The sequence below is a fragment of the Rattus norvegicus genome, chromosome 16, assembly GCF_036323735.1.
Source record: "Rattus norvegicus strain BN/NHsdMcwi chromosome 16, GRCr8, whole genome shotgun sequence".
Lineage (NCBI taxonomy): Eukaryota > Metazoa > Chordata > Mammalia > Rodentia > Muridae > Rattus > Rattus norvegicus.
This window is the reverse complement of record NC_086034.1, coordinates 86,273,542-86,292,735: the sequence shown is the minus strand read 5'-3', so window position 1 is coordinate 86,292,735 and position 19,194 is coordinate 86,273,542. Positions and strand designations below refer to the sequence as shown.

At 43.9% G+C, this 19,194-nt stretch overlaps 1 long non-coding RNA gene across 1 annotated transcript; it reads left to right on the top strand.

Annotated features, from left to right (window-relative positions):
- The first annotated feature begins 1,997 nt into the window (after window positions 1–1,997).
- On the top strand, window positions 1,998–13,769 carry LOC120097573 (uncharacterized). The gene is made up of 4 exons (XR_005495130.2): window positions 1,998–2,733; window positions 5,757–5,829; window positions 11,913–12,017; window positions 13,497–13,769. It is a non-coding gene; the product is annotated as an uncharacterized LOC120097573 (long non-coding RNA).
- Window positions 13,770–19,194: the final 5,425 nt, after the last annotated feature.

Sequence of the window (19,194 nt, the reverse complement as noted above, 5' to 3'; positions counted from 1 at the left end):
CATGGGAACTCCCAGTATGGAAAAGGTAGTCCAGGGTATCCCTCAATGTATGGGGTATGTATGACATTAATCACAAATTGAATTAGTGGTCTCTTGTGTATAGAATTACAGTGTATATTGATCACACTTACATGGCATGCCTAAAGCAATGAAGAATGGCCATTCACATTTGTAAATCTGAATGTGGCAAGGGCAAAAAGAAACATCAGGAAAAAAATTACCAAGTGCCATTCCCTACTCAGACTCCCTAGTCATGGTAGGGTCTAAATAAAGCCCTGAAGGCCTTGCAGGTTGCCCCATAAACACTTCATGAGGCTGAGTTACAAATTCTGCCAACAATGTCACTGACTGGAAGCTGGGGATCTTGAGTAGGGATAATCAAGGCAAAGAACATCATGACTGAAAGACAATTGTCCCGCCTACCAGGTGGACTTCCTCAGGCTGAACTGGTTCTTTTTCATAAATCAGTTAACTTGTGGCATGACTTTGATACTGGTCGTTTCCCCATGAATGGCCACACCTCATACATTGTTCCTAAGGTGAGTCAATGTGCAGAACTGACTAGCACTGCCTAGTCCTTACATGTAGACCCTCAAGTCTGCCTTCTTGAAGACTGACTGTCTTTCCCTCTCCTTTTGAGCATGTTAAAAAAAAAATAGAATCAATTGTCCCTGTGCCCTTGTTCTTAAAGTGGCCCTCTATGCTGCAACACCCCTGCATTCAGGAAAAGCGTGTCTCTTTCTGCTTTTGTAGCATCCCTGTGACTTCACTAGGGTCCCATGAGATGGTGCTTGGATGCTCTGGTCATTTTCACTATTGCTGTATGTAGTATGCCGTGTGTTATCTGTAAACTACTTGCAAGCACGGTGAGCGGTGGGCATGTCACGTTCTCCATCTATTGTGCTAATTAGTTTCTCAATGAAGCATCTCATTAAGAAGCTTAAAACACTTCTCATGTAGACTTAATGATAACAAGTGAGACAGAGTCGGTGGAAATGGTTTATCCAGAGAAGAGGAAAGAAGCAGAAACCCATCTTCAAACTATAACTTCTCAGAGGAGGGAGGAAGGCATAAAGGTCAGGAGTAAATGTGAAAGATACCCTGCCACTATGAATAACACCACTGACTTTCTGTGCCAGAGTGCCTTTCACGTGACACACAGCTGACACCAAGTTGCTTACACAGTGACGCAGACTTGCCAGCACATGGCTGAGCAGTCCTGGGCTCTGCTGTAGTCTACTCCTGGCAGGCTGCCTTCATGGTGTCCATGGTGAAGAGCCCTGATGGTACTCTGGCAAAATGTTTGATGAGTATGCTGGAAAGGCATAATCTCTCCAGGATGGCAGGTCCGTCAAAAAAGCTCACAAGATCTGCCTCAGTGTTCTCAAACACTGATTAATACCCAGTGTCCTGCCCTCCTTGGAACGAGCTTATCATGGGCGATTGCATTAAGATTTCAGTTTTTCTGAGTTCCGCAGACATCCTAAGGGGCAGCTGCTGTCTCCCAGGTCTGCCAGGAAGTTGCTCTCAGGCAGGTAGTGCCTTGGAAAGTGTTCTTCCCCTCAGAGCAAGGAGCTGCATGTACTAAACAGTGACAAGCGACCTGAAGACACAGAGAGCATCTGAACCAAGCTCGGTTATCTTTACAGCGTTCTGTATTTTCTGGTTATAGAATTGTAGAATAAAATACAACTCATAAGGTAAGGGTGTTGGGGTCTAAATCTCCGCTCACGTCCAGACAGAACACACCAAATCAACATGGTTCCACGTGGAGAGGTTTAATGAGAGAAGCAGAGTAGAAGAGGGGAGAAGTAAAGGCCGGCCATGAGCAGGTGGAGGGAGGTGGGGGATGGGGAGAGAAGGGACAAAGAGAAGAGGGTGAGAGAGGAGCAAGAGTGAGAGGAGGAAGAGAATGAGGAGGGGGCAAGAAGCCCCCTTAATAGTCAGGCACGGCTGGCCGTTGCCAGGCAACTGTGGGGCGGAGCATACCTGGCTGTTGCTAGGTAGCTGTGGAGGCGGAGCTTAGACAGAATAATAACAAAGGGGTTTTTTTTCTTCTTCTCAACTTAGCAAGGCAGTTTTAAGTTCAATAATTTGTATACAATCGTGATTCCAAGAAGGACTCGATTATGTTTAGTTAACAAACTGAGTGAGGACTCGAGACAGTTGAAGTCCCCTTAATACGGAGCAGCAAGCAAACACAGAACGAGCTACCATGATAACAACCTTCAGCAGACAACATGTTCAGGATGAGTGTACTCAGCTATGCGCTTGAACTACACACAGCCGCCCAGCCTTGGCCAGGAGACCCCCGCAGCCCACAGTCCCTGAAGGCACAGACATGAATGTGCTCACTGAATTTCATCTCTGTGTCACTAGAATTTTGCAAGTGGATCAGTTGGCCTGAAGACAGAAGCATTTCCAAATCTCACTGTGCAGGACGCCTTGCAAGTGAGCTGTTGGGAGATCAGCCCTGGGCTTTCTGTACTGAACCGGTGAAGGAAAAGAAGAACAGAAGCATTTCCTACACCAGTGACACCCTGAAGGAGTCATCTTCAAACATGGTTTCAAGTCTAAAAAAAAAGTGCCCAGTGCTGGGCTGACCAAAGGAGCAGCGTTTGAAACCGTGTGACTTTCTGTGACAGCTTCATGTTGACTTCCCACTTCTGAGGACCACCAGCAGATAGACTGGCTGTCACACTTATGTCCCAGCATCCCTGGGAGACAAAGGAGGTATGTAACAAGACAGTGCCTGACTCTAGCTTCTCTGAAAATCCTGTTCTGTTTCCTTCTCCCACAGTGTTCTCTGTCAGAAACTGGGTACAGGGCTTGCACTTAACTTCAGCAAGTGAGACAAGAGCTCGTGCCCTTGGAATATGATTGGCAGATGTCCGGATCTGTGCCAGGCAAGTCCAGCAGTGCCCAGCAGATGTTATTATCCCAGAAAACACGACAGCACAGTCCTCGTCACCCCACATCTGACTACCAAAGCCCAGGAGAGGGAACACTGAAGTGTCAACAGACAGTGCGAGTTGGTGCAAGATACTGTGAAGTTCAGTCTCTATGCCGAAGGGAAGGGAATTCTTAAAGAAGAAAATAAAATACATGTAAAATGGCTGAAAGCACACTCTTCCTTCAGTGATGCTTCAGTAGTTTGTCTTACTCTCAAAGCACAATTGTGCTGTAGGGTTTGCCATTGAAGGCAGAGTGCACATAAAACCTCCCCAGAACCTCAGAGCACAGCTTTCTCTTCTTTCTTTCTTTCTTTCTTTCTTTCTTTCCTTCTTCCTTCCTTTCTTTCTTTCTTTCTTCCTTCCTTTCTTTCTTCCTTCCTTCCTCTCTCTCTCTCTCTTGCTTTCGTTATTTATTTATTTATTTATTTATTTTATTTAATTAATTAATTAATTTATTTATCTATTTTTTAAAAAGGACTCTACAGACAGTTTTAGCAATGGCATCAGCCTGGGTAGTGGCTATGAATGGGGAGGGGGGGAGTTGGTGCTCAACCTGGGTAGTATGTGTGTGTGTGTGTGTGTGTGTGTGTGTGTGTGTGTGTGTGTGTGTAGGCGTGATGCTTACTCGAGACTGAACATAAGAAATACCGAGAGAACAGTCTACGAGGTAAGGCACACCAATGGCTATCAGCAGGGACAAGGGATTCTGCAATGGAGTCATCAGGAGTGAAGCTTCCCTGGGACACACAGAGTGAGACTATGAAGGGAGGAGATCCCACTACTTGAGGATGTTTTTCAGAGCAGACCTGGACAGGGAAAGTGTATGCTTAGGTAGGAGGTGAACCCTCCATGAGAAAGTCTCAGGCAGCTGTGGAGCCTTCTGCCAAATGCGGGTGTTTGCAGAAAGATTCACTAAGCTCAATCAGATGTAGAATCTTGCAATCCCCTTTCGTGGATGAAAAATCGAAGGCACAAAAAAAGGGGATGGAAAGCACAAGTATTTAAAAGGGGGGGGGAGACTTACAGTGCATCACTAACATGGCCACAGTGATTCTAGGAAGCAATGCAGACTCGAATTACTGGAGAAATTTAACAAGGAGCAGAAGTAGCACGTGCAGGACGTGCCGTACGCTATTTATAGGATGGTTGAAGGTATTACTTTTAAATTCTATGCCTGGTAAAATACCCATGACAAACATCTAAAACATAACAGAGAAATATAACTTCCATGAAAAATAAAACACAGGGAAAAAAGAAAGCAATAAAATGTCAGAACATTCAAAACATGAAGTAAAAGGGAGGGGGGGTTACATGGATGAAGGTTCCACACAGACAAGGCTTCAGCAGCAGGTAAAGACTCCTGCAAGTTTATATTCAAAAGCAACTTTAGAGATATGTTTACAAAAGGCAGAAACTGCCCTCAGAAAATGGGACTCCATGGGCTCTGAACCCAAGCCTCAACTCCAGATGTAGATAAAGGGCTTGGCCTCACTGGTTTTCTGAGTCTATCTGCACACCGCTTTCTCATTTCCCTGCAAGACTTCTTTTCCTCTTCACTTTATGTCTGTCTTCTGCTTTGTGGCATCCCTGTCTGCAGCAATAACACACTTAGAGTTCCGGATCTGAGAGGTTCTTGGGAATGGGCATATCCTAGCTGTCCATGTTTAGGGGCAAATAATATGAAAACTGCTGTGTGCACTTGAGAGATACCTTTAGGTGTGAGCTGTGTGCACAAGAGAGAGATACCTTCAGATGTGAACTGTGTACACACAAGAGATACCTCTGGATGTGAGCTGTATGCACATGAGAAAAACCAGGTATGAACTGTGCACACATGGGAGATTCCTTCAGGTGTGAGCTGTGTGCACATGAGAGAGACCTTCTGGTATAAATGGGCAAACCCTGAGAGATGAAGAAAGCATAATTCCCTGCTCCCCAAGGCTTCCTGTGAGGAGACAAGCATTCTGGACCAAGCCCGGTTCTGGTGGACTTCCCACATGGATGGGTGACAGAGGCACGGCTCTTTCCATTAAGGGACTTCAAAGTGAATGAAAGAGTAGCGACTTCACTGTCTGAGAATTCACATAAGAAAAAGAAACCCTGCCTGATTTTAGACAAGATTGGTTGTTTAGTTTTGTTTGCTTGCTGTGTTTGTTTTGTTTTGTTTTTATTCTGATCCTGGTCTTTGTTTCCACATAAAAATGAAAAGGGGTTGTTTGAAAGAGTATCCTCAAGTCTCCAGGGTAGAAAGCCCATGTGCATTTATAGCCAAAAGAAGAGAAAAGTCTTTTTTTTAAATCATCAAATGTGGCTGCTTCAGCAAACAGAACAAGGAATCACAGCTGATGGAGCTCCTGACAGTTCAATGTGTTGAGCCATCTTGGAGCCGGAAAGGACTTAGAGGCCGGCCATCCAGAGAGCCCCAGATGCAGGCTGCCCGGAGGTCCGAAGGCAACCAGGAGCCCTTCTGGTTCTTTTTTTTTTCCGGGGCTGGGGACCTAACCCAGGGCCTTGAGCTTCCTAGGCAAGCAGTCTACCACTGAGCTAAATCCCCAACCCCCCAGGAGCCCTTCTGAAGCACTGGTTTAGAATCTGCCTTTTGGTTGCCATCCTGTAACCCGATTCAGGTGCTGATTGCAGGGTAAAGGCTCATAAGTAGTATTCTTATAATATAAGAATCATCTGAGCTATTTAAGAAGCACGTTTCCCAGAAAAGTAATCGATTTTTTAAAAAATTTTTGCATGCATAAAAACAAGGCAGCAAAGTTATTTTTCTTTTGCTTTGTTTTACCTTTTTTTCAGACTTCAGAGAACAATAAAACAAGAGTTCCTCGTGTGTCACTTGCCTTTCTCAGGAAGAAATAAAAAGGACTGGGTATGTAAGCGCATTGACAACTTCAGCTTCAGGGGAGAAATTCAGATTTCTCTTTCTAAAGGTTAGAGATGTTTGCATGAGGGATCGACTTGCAAATTTTCTCTACTCCCTTTTCAAATTTCTCTGTGGAATCTCTCTGCTGTTCCTGCACATTGGAGGGGACTGGGACCCACCTGTGTATAACCTTGGGTTGTAGCAAGGCAGAACATCCAGAAAAGGAGCCCATACCCAAGGCTACAGTGCTCAAGCACAGTCAAAGGAAGCAAGTGTTACCTTGACAACTGTGTTAACATGAGAGGTAAAAGTGTGAGTTAGGAGAAAATGAAAATTTAAATTAAAATGTCAGCAGTAGAGAAGCAACAATCTTTTATGCGGTTTACAGTAAATGAGAAAAGAATTCTGTTAGCATGTAACTCTATGGAAGAGCAGGGATACAGAAAGGGAAAGACAGAGAAGGAGAGGGAGGAAGAGAACAAAATGGAGAGGAAGATGTTAGATGGATAGACAGATGATAGACAGATGATAGATAGATAGATAGATAGATAGATAGATAGATAGACAGACAGATAGATTAGAAAACAGATAGAAGATAGATTAATAGGTTATAGATATAGATAGATTATAAATGATAATAAATGATAGTCAGATTATAGATTATAGGTGATAGATGATAGATAATACATAGTTGGATAGATAGACTATAGATAAAAATATATAGTTGGATAGATAGGTAGATTATAGATAGATGATAGTAGAAATAGATATATTAATAGACATGATAGATATATAGATTGATTGATTGATTGATGATAAAGAGATGATAGGGATCTTGTGTTTCTAAGTCCATTTGGAATTACCTACAAACCCTTTTTACTATCTATTATATATTATTACTATTTAGTGCCCTTTAAAATGTATCCTTAGAGGGCAGGTTATTTTAAAAAGGAAATTATCTTACAACAATGATGCATTAGAGGATATTTTTCCTAAGCCCAAGTTACCTTAAAGCAAACAGCACTGAGATGAGGTTTGTTCTAACATAATTCAGGGGCCAGGAGAGCCTGGAGTCTGATTCTTCTTGGAAAGATGAGGTGCTGCGAAGAGAGAGGTGGCTTAAATATGTGCTCCTCAGTAATGAGCAGCATATCATATAGAATCTTCCTTAAATGCTGCATTCTGTGACCTGAGATAAGAGTAAAAACACCCGATAGAGGGGCAGGAGAGCGGGACAGCTCTCATTACACACGCAAATGGCGTGTCACATTATGAATTAAATTCAATTTTCTTATTGAATATATTCTTCATCTTATGAAGGATTCAATAAAGTGTGCAACTGGCAATTCTGCTGGTCCTGGTATTGTGTCTTATATAATAATATTAAAAATACATGTAGGCTCACAGAAAAACCCAGTCCATACAATGCTCTCCTTGCAAGCTCAAGGGGCTTGTGATCAGTTCCTGGAACCCACATAGAAAAAGCCAGTGTGGAGATATGGGCTTGTCATCTCAGCACTGGGGAGGTTGGGACAGGTGGGTCCTGCAGATCTGGGGACAATCAGTCTAACCTACTTGGGAAATCCCAGGCCACTGAGAGCTCTTGTCACAAAGAAAAGGAGAATGGTCCCTGAGGGAGAACACTGGAGACAACCTCTGTCTTCCACGTGTACTCATACAAGCACACGTGAACACTTACCCATACATGAAGGAGGGGACACAGACCCATTATAACAGCTGGAATAATATCATGATATCCAACAATAACAACGACAATGACAAAATCCAAAGGTCAACAAGAAGAAGCTTAGAAACAGTTGTCTGAGTCAAGAATCGGGAATTGAAATTTCTCAAAATATGTTCTCACACAGGGAGGGTTGGCGGCATAAAATTTTTTACCACTGGAAATGTGTAATTAGTAGAAGAATATATTTATGCGTGGTGTGATTTTTATCTTATTCCTATCACACATAAATAGAACCCACTCCATGGTTTTTGAACCCTGACTGACCTAAGTAAGTCACCCTGTACATCGCCATCGGCATTACGCTGTTCTCTGTTTCTTACCCAAAGCCAAGATTCATTCACAGACTTTGAACTTTTTTTAATGCTTATTTTAAAGGCTGTGCTTTAATTAAAAACAAAAAATAAAAACAAAACAGAAGCAACTCCCTTCCTTTTCCCCCTTCTAAACCCTCCCACACACCCCTCTCTGCCCTCCAATTTTATGGCTTTGTTACTGTGTGTGTGTGTGTGTGTGTGTGTGTGTGTGTGTGTGTGTGTGTATTTGTATATACATATATATTCCAAAATATAACCTATTGAGTACAAGTCATGTGACTTGCACACATGTTTCCAGGGCTGACATAAGTGCCCCCTCCCTAAGGACTAGCTTTCCTAGTACCAGAAGCTACCTTGCAAGCAAACAACAGTCCTACCTCGCCATGATGCCTGTAACCATATCAACCACCAGCATGGCACAATAACCCTAAGGGTGTGGTATTGGCCTGCATACCCTGGTGGTAACAAATCGCTCTCTAATTGAACTTCAGACCTGTTCAACACGAAGGAGGGTATGCCTGATAAAGGAAATCTAAGTACTCAGTGCCAGTGAAGTCCTGGTCTTTAGAGGAGAATCTCCAACCACTAGCTTACTAAAGCAGCACCATCCCTAATAAGAATCTATAAACATGTGTCCTTATACCAGTGAAAACTGTAGTCTTCACCCCTCGCTAAAGAAACCTCTCATGGCAGCAGAGACCTCTGCAGAAAACCACAGCCAATCAACATGCAGAGCTGCAGAAACCACAGCCAATCAACATGCAGAGTTGCATAAACCACAGCCAATCAACATGCAGAGTTGTGTAGCCCGGGATACAAAGCCCTGCCACATCTAAAGGCTCAGGGAGCATTGCAGAAGAGGGAGTGGGAAGATTTTAAGAACCCAGAGGATCAGTGACTCTGTCCCCTAGTAATGTCAGACGCCACACTTAAAAAGTCTCCCAAGATGATCTCCTGAACTTGGAGCTAAACAAAGAGAACACGAATGAACACGTGAAATTGTACAGGAAAAAGTCTATGAGGCGTCAATCCTGCACAAAGAGTCACAGGCAACTGAGGCAACTGAACAAAGCTGGGAGCAGGAAAGGTGGCCTTTCCGCGGGGAAAGAGCACGACAATTAGTTGTCTAGTGACTCCCCGACTTTTACAAATCAAATTTAATTGAGAGTCGACCGTGTCTCACTGGTAACTTGTAAATTTTCAAGTCTGAATTTTCTCTGGGCTTAATGATAACCAACTTTCAACAACTATAACTTCTTCCCTAACCTGTTTAGCGCCTGTGATAACCAGGTGCCTTCCACCCCGGTTAGCTGTTAGTACATCAGAGACTAAAACAACGCAATATAAATTTCAAATCAAGTCATCTTCATTTCCCTGGAAAGGTCGGTGTTGCATTCCTTTGTTTCCGTTACCTCTCGGTTTATAAAGAAACAAAAATAGCATAGGTGAGTCTTCAGATTTTATTTCCTCTATTCGGGACTAGAAAATTAGGATATCAGTAGAAGAAACTAAATATATAATTGATGTTCTAAACTCTGTCCAATAAATCATGCTACTTGTGGAAATAAAATTAGATGCTCAGCTGGCAAGTCTGAGAAAGATGCAGGACGAGGACGGCTCACAGGGATACCAGTGCATTTGGAGTTACCGACACACCCCCATCTCAGTTGTTCATTTGTCCAGGCTTCTCCTGGAAGCTGCCCGGAGAAATGCCGTTACCCACACTGCATTTTTATTATTATTAGTTTTCATGCTAATGAGCATTGCAAGTTCAAAAGCAAGCCACAGAACCAAGAAGGCAGAGCCTGAACTACCTGGGTCACCTGCCTCCTGGCAGAGCAATCCAGCTGTCCTTCTGAAATAACAGGACAGAATATATTAATCGTCATGCATTTGTGCTACTTCCCGGAAGATCAATGTTTGTCAGCACGATCCTTGGGCCATGTAAGAAGTAAATGGTGGGGCTGGGGATTTAGCTCAGTGGTAGAGCGCTTACCTAGGAAGCACAAGGCCCTGGGTTCGGTCCCCAGCTCCGGAAAAAAAAAAAAAAAAAAAAAAAGAAGTAAATGGTGAGAGACGGTATCCTTTCAATTAACAGCAGGTAAGAATGTTAATGGGCTGTACCCACAGCCCCGCTGGCGAGCCAGGCCAAGAACAGCGGGGCCTGCATCCCCTTCTGGCCAAGGAAAATCTCTTTTGGACCCTAGGAGATGTTTTAAATGGCGTGCAGTGCCTGCAGACCAGTCATTGTAGCATGTTGGGAGAAAAAACGGAGTCAATCTTTGAAGAACACCGTGTCACCTGTGTTAAATGTGGGGTTGGCAACGGCGTACAAAAGCGTGAGCTTGGGACACAATCACTGATCACTGAGTTTTAAGGGAACTTACGAGCCAGCCCTATCTCGAATCTCAAAGACAACCCTGACTGTGAGGGTACAGCTTAGCTCATAATGGTTGGGATTTCTTAATTGATACAACTCAGGCTACGGGGGACAAAAGCTGCCTAAGCAGAAGCAGGCTGACTGTAGCCAATAGATCAATGGAACAGTGTGTTATATCGGGGAAGTCGAGGCCGCAGGAACTTAGGGCAGGTGGTCATATTGCATTTGCAGGTAGGAATTAGAGAGAGCTATGAGTGTCAACACTCTCTACCTTCTCACTTTCAGCCCAGGGAATGGTGAGGCCCACAGTTAAGGTGGGGCTTAAGATCTCAATTAACCTAATCTATACTAGTATGTCAGAGGACGGACCTCTTCGGGGGCTCTAGATCCTGCGGAGTTGGCAAATATTAAGCATGACACTGGAGAAACAAGGTGATGAGCCACACCCCGTCTTTCTGCCCTACGTGGCATTCATTGGCAAACGCACTAGTCTTTGACTTTGTAGTTTTCTTCATTGCATCCATGGGCACATTCCAAACTCAGCGAGAAGTAGAGAATGTATGTTTGTGTGTGAAAAATAGTGGGAAAGAACACAGAGAAAACAAAAACAATCTCATCTCATCCTCAAGGATGCTTGGCCCCCAGTCCTTAAGTTAGGATGAACATGTGTGTGTGTGTGTGTGTGTGTGTGTGTGTGTGTGTGTGTGTGTGTGTGTTATTTTTTCATACATTAATTAATAAAATGTTGAATGAGTCCTGGTTTCTTGCCCATGAGGACTGCCTTTGTGATAGAGTGAAGAAGAAAGGCCTTGAGTTCAAATCCTATACACACTCTATTATATAGTACATACAAGACACAGAAAAAACACTCCAAGGTCGTCTAGAGTGGCCTTCTGAGGCTTCCAAACAGCACAACCCAATTCTCCCATTTTAAAACCACAGTGGGTTTTAAAATAAAGATCCAGTTGCTGGCAAGTTACTCTTTGGACTGTTGTGATTGTGCCACAGAGAAAGCCTTAAACTGATCTCTGGCCTATATGTGTGTTACTCAACGACTATAGCACATGAGTAAACTTAGGTTCCTTTATTTGAAAATCCATTCAGTTCTCTGGGCATGCTGACGTTGGAGTCTAATCCCAGCACTTGGGAGGCAGAGGTGGGAAGATGTCTAAGACGGAGGCCAGCCTGGTCTACAGAGCATGTTCTAGGACACTCAGGGACACACAGAGAAACACTGTCCCGAACACTCCAAAATGAATTCATCAAGTGAAATTAAAAATTCTTTCCATCTGCCCTATAAAAGTGAAAATATTTAAAACTCCTCCAAATAGCCATAACCTTTAAGGTTCATTTCTTTCAAATGGGACTTTCGATATGTCCTTATAAGTTTATATGGTTCTGTTCCCAGCTGACTATCGCTCTGGGGAGCAGGCATGTCCACGCCGTGAGTGCTGTTCGTCTGTCTTTCCTGCCCCACGGTTCAGCTGTGCCTCATCCTGCACTGCATGAGCTCTCCACAGCGCCTTTGCACACTCTGCCGTCTTTGTGTCACAAACGCTCCTTCATTTTTTTTTTTTTTGTGATACTGAGAAAATTCCTACTCACTGCTCAGAACCTTACATATTGTATTGTTCTTTTCTTTCCTCAGATAGCTGCTGAGGCTGTCTACTACAGCCCTAACCAATGTACAGTGAGAGACACCGTCTGCCACTGTCTGCCTAACCTAACTGGGGCATGAGGCTTCAAAGCCAAGGTGAATTCTTCATTTTTTGTATTCATGGTGATTTAGGTTTAGTCAGATGGATGGAAAGTGTCAGGGATTTTCTGAATTTCAGAAAACCATTGTAGGTTTCTCCCAGCAGCAGGAGACATAAAAGGGGATTGACTCAAAGAAAACAACATCAGAAGTTTTTGGAATAAAATTGTACAGATATTCTAACATGACCTTGGGGAAATGCCTAGTGGAAGACACTTGTGTAATTGTATAGGTTGTTCCTAATGAGTTAAGATGACAATAGGTGTACACTGCTTGTCACAGAGGGCAGAGCTATTGAGAGAGGGATGATGACCAGGGCAAGGTCTTCATTCCTGTGACTAATGGGTTCATGGCTGAGTGAGAGTTTGGAAGAGCTTAGTTGGAGAAAACTGGCTACTGGGGAAGTGCCTTTGAAGGCTGTGTTTTGTTCATTTGTATCCGTATCTATTTATCATCTATCACCTGTCTACTAACCACCTATCTTCTATCTTCTATATAACATCTATTTATCTACTATCTATCACCTATTATCTATCTGTTATCCTTCATCTATTTACCTATCATCATAATCTATCATCTATCATCTGTCATCTATCTCCTATCTTCTATTTATATCTATCACCTGCTAACCATCCATCATCTGTTTACCTTCTATATAACATCTATCTATTTATCTATCATCTATCACCTATCTATTATCCTTCATCTATCTACCTATCATCTATAATCTATAATCTATTTATCATCTGCCATCTATCTAGCTAACATCTAACATCTATATATCTCTCATCAATCTATCATTTATGATCTATTTATCTACCAAATATCCTTCATCTAACATCTACCTATCTATCATCACCTCTCCCTCCCTCCCTCTCTCTCTCTGTCTGTCTGTCTCTCTGTCTGTCTTTCTGTCTCTGTGTCTCTTTCTCTCCCTCCTTCCCTCCCTCCCTCCATCCATCCATCCCTCTTTCCTTCTCTCTCATCCTCTCATCAGGAAGGAAGTGAGTTGCCTCTTCTCCACACATTCACAACAGCTTAATACTTTGTGCTGTGTTGGTTCCAAAGCAGTGGGTCCACAGATCCTCTGAAACCATCAGTCAAGTGACCCTTCCCATAGATTTTCAGGTATACTTCTGACAGTGACAGGAAGAAGACTAGCATGGTTTCAATCAAATGATTGTTATATCCTGTGATGTAACAGTGAGGAGATGTTATATCCTCATCTCTCCCTTGTCACTAAGACTTCTGAACAAGCAGAGCCATACTCATGGAAGGCAAAACAAGCATCACATGCATGGGCCTTTGGGTGGCAGCTTCAGTGCTTCCTTCCACATGGGGCAGACTGAATTCTCCCTTAAAGACCCTTCATCACACACAAGACATCCCCTGTGGTGACATCCTTACTTACAGAGTGTCTTTTCCAGTTGACATTAACCTTAACTGTTACCTTTATTTTGGATGGGGCTTTTGAAGTGTTTCAGGGGGAAGAAAAAATGAAGACAGGCAAACAACTACAGGAGGAGAAAGGGCTGAGGTACTTGCTGCTTTCCAGACTCCATTTTCTCTCTGCTTAGTGAAGAATAACATCCCTGTGTTCCAAGAGTCGCCCCAAGCTAGCAGTGTGACCAACAAGGAGCTGCAACGTTTTCCCTAAATTCCACAGGAAGGAAGAAGCCCTGTGCTCCTTCTGAACACCGGTGGGTTCAGACAGCCTCAGGATTCCTTTGGAATAAAGGGTTAGATGTAGCAATAGTGAGACACAGCCTTTTGTTTGGCCTGGAGTGCTAAGGGAAACCATGCCTTCTCTTTCACAGACTGGACACGGCAGCTTCTGGGATCACACAGGCGAGGGTGGGGGTCCTTTCATTTGTATTTATTCCTTCAGCCCACCATAGCAATCCTAAGAAACCTTAACTTTAAAAGTCTGTGTACTGTATAGAACCGGGGAGCAGGGGAACCCAGATGTTGAAGCAAGTTGGCTTTGAAGAGGGATGCCACTCCTTCAGTCTCTGCTCCATTTTTGTCCCTGTATTTCTTTCAGACAGTTACAATTTTGGGTTGAAAATTTTGAAGATGGGTTGTTATCCCCATCCCTCCACTGGGGCCCAGGCTAACTATTGAAGGTGGTCTCTCCATGTTCGATCTCCCCACTGTTGGGCATTTCACTTAAGATCACCCACATTGAGTCCTGGTGGCCTCTCACATCCCAGGTCACTGGGACTTTCGAGAGGTTGCCCCCATTCTCCCCAAGTCCCGCCCGCAGCAGTTGCATATTTCAAGTCATTATCCTGGCCTTCTGGCTTCTCTTCTGATCCTGACCCCCTTTCCCTTCACCCTCCCCTCTCCCATCCAGGTCCTCCCTCCCATGATTATTTTGTTCCCCCTTCTAAGTGAGACTGAAGAACCTTCTCTTGGGTCTTCCTTCTTGTTAAATGTCTTAAGGTCTGTGGATTGTATCATGGGCAGTCTGTATTTTTTTTTTTGGCTAATATTCACTTATCAATGAATACATACCATGCATGTCCTTTTGGGTCTGAGTTGCCTCATTCAGGATGATATTTTCTAGTTCCATCCATTTGCCTGAATCTTACATCTGACTATAAGAGGATCATGTAATTGAGGGAGGTCAGGAATCATGTGACTTCACCTTCTTCATTTGTCTGAGCAAATTTCTATATGGCTGGCTATTTTATATCATTTTTATAATCATAAAGTAACAATTATTATTCACTACAATGTAATATTTTACACTGCATGTTTGTCAAAATATTGTTTGTCCCTTAATTTCCCATTTGCTGGAGTCTGGATCCCGGTGAAGCTGAACTGAGAAATGGTGGGCATTTTAAGAGGTAACTAGGTCATGTGTGCTCTTCACCTTCAGGAAGGGATTAATCCAGTTCTCCTGAGAATGGGTGAGTTGTCATGACAGCAGATGTTACTCTCCAGCCTGGTGCCTGTGTCTCACTTTCTGACCAAGCGGCCTCTATTCCACACACTCCCACTTCTACACTTTGTGCTGTGGCGTTCCCAGCCAAAACCAGAAGCTTGATGCCTTGTTTAATGTGTTTCCAAATCTGTAAGCTGAGTAAATGTTTGCCTTTATGAATTATTTAGCTTTCATTCTCCTCGTACAGACTTTTAAAGAATAGGTCAAGAACACTGTTGAAAGGGGCTCATAACATCCGCCTCATCAGGGCCCTGACACTTTAAACACAGGCAGCAGGCTACATCACTCTCAATGCCAACGGAAATGGACTCACCTTGTCCCTTCAACACTCCAAGCCTACGACACACCCTGTGCCAGTCAGTGGCATGAATGTTTCTAGTCCACTAGAAATTCACAGTGACTCTTTGAATAAAGAGCTCTCACCACTCCATTTCACAGACAAAGAAACCAAGGCTGACACACTTTCTATCCAGCCCAAGTTCCTACAGATTGCATAGTGGGGCCCTAAAGCCAGTCTGAGACATTGCTGTTAACCAATGGTGACCTTGTATATATGCAAATCCAGTTATTGGTGTGACAGCATGCTCCATTTGTAGTCTGATGCCTAGTTTGCAAGTAAACACTATGAGTAACTGTAGCAGTGAGTTTTTGTTACAGTGCTACAGGGCTTTGGCTCTCGGCTGGTCCCATGCAGGCACGCACCTGCCCAGGAGCTATTTTTGGATCCACAAATGAAACACACACACACACACACACACACACACACACACACACACAGAGAGAGAGAGAGAGAGAGAGAGACAGAGACAGAGACAGAGACAGAGACAGAGAGACAGAGACAGACAGAGACAGAGACAGAGAGAGACAGAGGGACAGAGAGACCTAGACAGAGAAGAGACCGACAAACAGACAGACAGACTGAGGTTAGCTTATTTTTAACATGCCTTACTAGCTCAATGGTTGGGCACTTCTAAGCCTTTCTTGGCTAGCACGACCTTCCCTCTGGTACTCCTGGCTTAACGCTTTCTAAATCTACTTTTAACTTTGCTCCCCTGTTTTTTTGCCCTGTAAAGCCTATTGGTCTTTGCTGCCTCAGACGTTTCTGGGCAGCCCTTCCGGGGACCGCTTTCCCTTTACACCTACATGTTGGATGAGCTCCCCTCTGTAAATCTGTCTCTCCCGGGCCCTGGAGATTGTTTCCTCCTACATCTTAGCCCAGGCAACTCTAAGGGTCCCACCCATTCTCCCTTTGCCCAGCCATTGGCTGTGCCGCAATTCTTTATTGCCAATCAAATCCAGATGGGGGCGGGCTTCCTTTTAGCCTGCGGCATGCTGCGAACAGGTTTTTTGGATAACCCAGTTAGCAAGAGAACACCAGCCGCTACAAGTAACCTTTTTTTTTTTAATTTACCGTGTGGTTGGACACAACCAACAGCGACAAGACTGGTGTGGCTTTAATCTTACTTCAGCCACACTTCAAGGCTTGAGTGTGTACACTACATGCACAACAACAGCGTGAGACAACATTCTAAATCAGAAAGCTTTAGAATTCATGGAACCCCAGTGGGTATACACTAGCAAGAGCATTAATCCTTGTCCTAGAAAATGAGTCAAGACCCACCCTAACTGCCACCTCCCTGGTTCGTTCCCTCTGTGGTGTTAGGAGGCCCCATTCGTGGCTGAGGATTCCAGCTATGGGACTTGGCGAGAGAATTTGTTTGACTCAGATGGACTTCAGTGGAAACTGTCGATCTGAGATCCACAGTGGGTAAGATGCCTGAGTGTGCTTGGTCGTCCATATTGGGAACATCCCCTTGCCACCTGACGCCGTTTTGTGCTCTTCCCTCTAAAAGGCTTATCAATACAATTGTAGAGCGAATGGTAGTTTGTTCTGTTGTGTCAATAGTGCCTGGATATTTTACTCAATGTGAGCTGTAGATGTAGAGCTCTTAAGGCGAACAAGAAAAAGTTATTGCTGTGGTTCTGCCTTTCTTAAATGCATTTCAAATACCCAGTGTGTAACCGTTCATGTAGCTGTAGCTCTCACCTCTCAACAAAGAAGCTTCTTTTTAGCATCAGATAGGCAGGGCCACAGAGATCCAAAACCACCAGAAATTCGTCAAGTAAGTGACCCAGGGTGCCCATTCCCAGTGATACATCTCAAGCGCAAGCTCGACACCTAAGGTTCGGGGACATGACGGATGATGGGGCAGGAAGACTGTAAGAGTCAGAAACTGGTGTGAGACAGCATCTTCTACACGTGACACGGATTCCACACACACGAAATCTCAACAACACGGTCACATAAGCGAGACCCGAGCAATGATCACACCCATCGACAAGACAATATGAACGGGGAAATTGCACAAGGTCCACCCTAGATGAGTGAAGGCAGAGAATCGCTGGCTGCTGAGAGATGGGAAATCGGTTTTCTCCAGGGAGGAGCCTCCCATAGGTTATCCAATCCCAGTGGTCAGCACCAAAACATGTACATGCAAACAACAGTACATGTAGTCATCTGTGTGTGTGTGTGTGTGTGTGTGTGTGTGTGTGAATGTAAAACAATAATTAAAGAAGACATCATGAATTTGAAAGGGAGTGGAGGAATTAGAAGGAGAAAAAGGGTAGAAATTATGGAAAAACCATACTCACGTATGAAATTCTCAAAAACAAAAACTTTTCATTAAAATAACATTTTAAAAAACTTTAAATCATTTAGTCTGTATACTTAGAGAAAAATGTCTCAACCTGGAACAGGAATGGTGGGGCAGCCTCTATGTAAATGCAGGAGACAGCACAGCCACAAAAGCATCTCCTACAGAGGGACCTAATTGAGGAGAGGGATCCTGAGAGAACAAGGATTGCTGGTGCAGACAATGCCGGACAATCGGGAACTGCTGTTTAGAAGAGATGATTTCTTGGGACCAATAGGGTGTGGATGGAGGGTGTTAAAGGAGCTTGCAGTAATGTTCAAGATCAGCGTGGGGTGTTTCTCACCTGCTTCCAGAGTCTGTGTCTTTGACTCTGCAGGACCTTACCTCCAACCCCCAAGGACAGGTAGGGTCAGGTGGCCAGCAGTCCAAGGCGCAGGCAACATTAACCTGCTTAATATTCTCAGCCCTTTAATTATCTGTAGCTCAGTGGTGTTTGATTGGCATTGACTTCTGCTTCTTGCAATTCGCGCACACCAAATGAATCAGACAGACCCTCTAGGAGGTAGCTATAGTCAAGAAGCTGCTTCTGCTGCTGCTTCTCCTGCTGAGAGACTTCTGTGCCCATAACCCCAGTCTCTCCCAGCTTCCCTTTCATGCTTTCTTATCCTGTTTCCCACAGTTCACAGTGACATCATTTCCTTTCACTCTTGTTCTCTAATGAGGTCGAGGGCTGTTAGAGTTTTCTGTTCCATCCACCTGGTATTAACAGGCTGTGGCAGGCACAGCTATGACTAAGGGCCAATGATGATTGGGCTGAAAATTATCCTCTTCCTTCTAAGCATCCTTTTAACGTACAATTCCTTTAGAGCTCTGCCACACACTCATAAAGCACATAAATATCACCAAGCATTCTTATTGGTAAAGACAACGTATACTTAAAAGAATCAGCCTAAGAGGAGTATGCGTGAAAATAATCAAACCCCCAAGGAATCCATCAGTTAAAACTTGTCCCGTGTGGTCCTCACCCAAAGAGACCGTGTGAGTTCTATCGACATCTGTCCACTGAGGCAGAGACACAGACACAAGGACCCCTGGAGTTGACGAAACTCCAGCCAAGGTTGGAAACAAGATTGTTAAAATAAAGAGCCTTGATTGCTAAGAATGAAACCAGCTACTGTTATAGTATGACGTGCACTGTTAGGAAGGAAAAGAATCATGCTTTAAGATCGTATAGCTCTCTCCAAATCCTAGATCACCAATGTACCCCTGACTTGTGACTTGAAGTCATCATCAACTTAGCTCTCCAAGTAGGTGATGTTCTTTTCAGCTGTAGCTGGTATGAGGGGAGCTGAGCTCGATCAAGACCCTCATGGATGCGTGGCACAGTAGCCCATGTGAACTGTGAGATCCAAGTGTAATAATGAATTCAAATTCCACCTCAAATATGTGAAATGTCCCTCTCTGCGGTCACACTGGGCACCAACACACATCATCCGAGCTCAGGGAGAACTGAGGGTAAACCTGAAACAATAGATGGTGTGAAGTGTTAAACGTATTATAGTTGACTCTG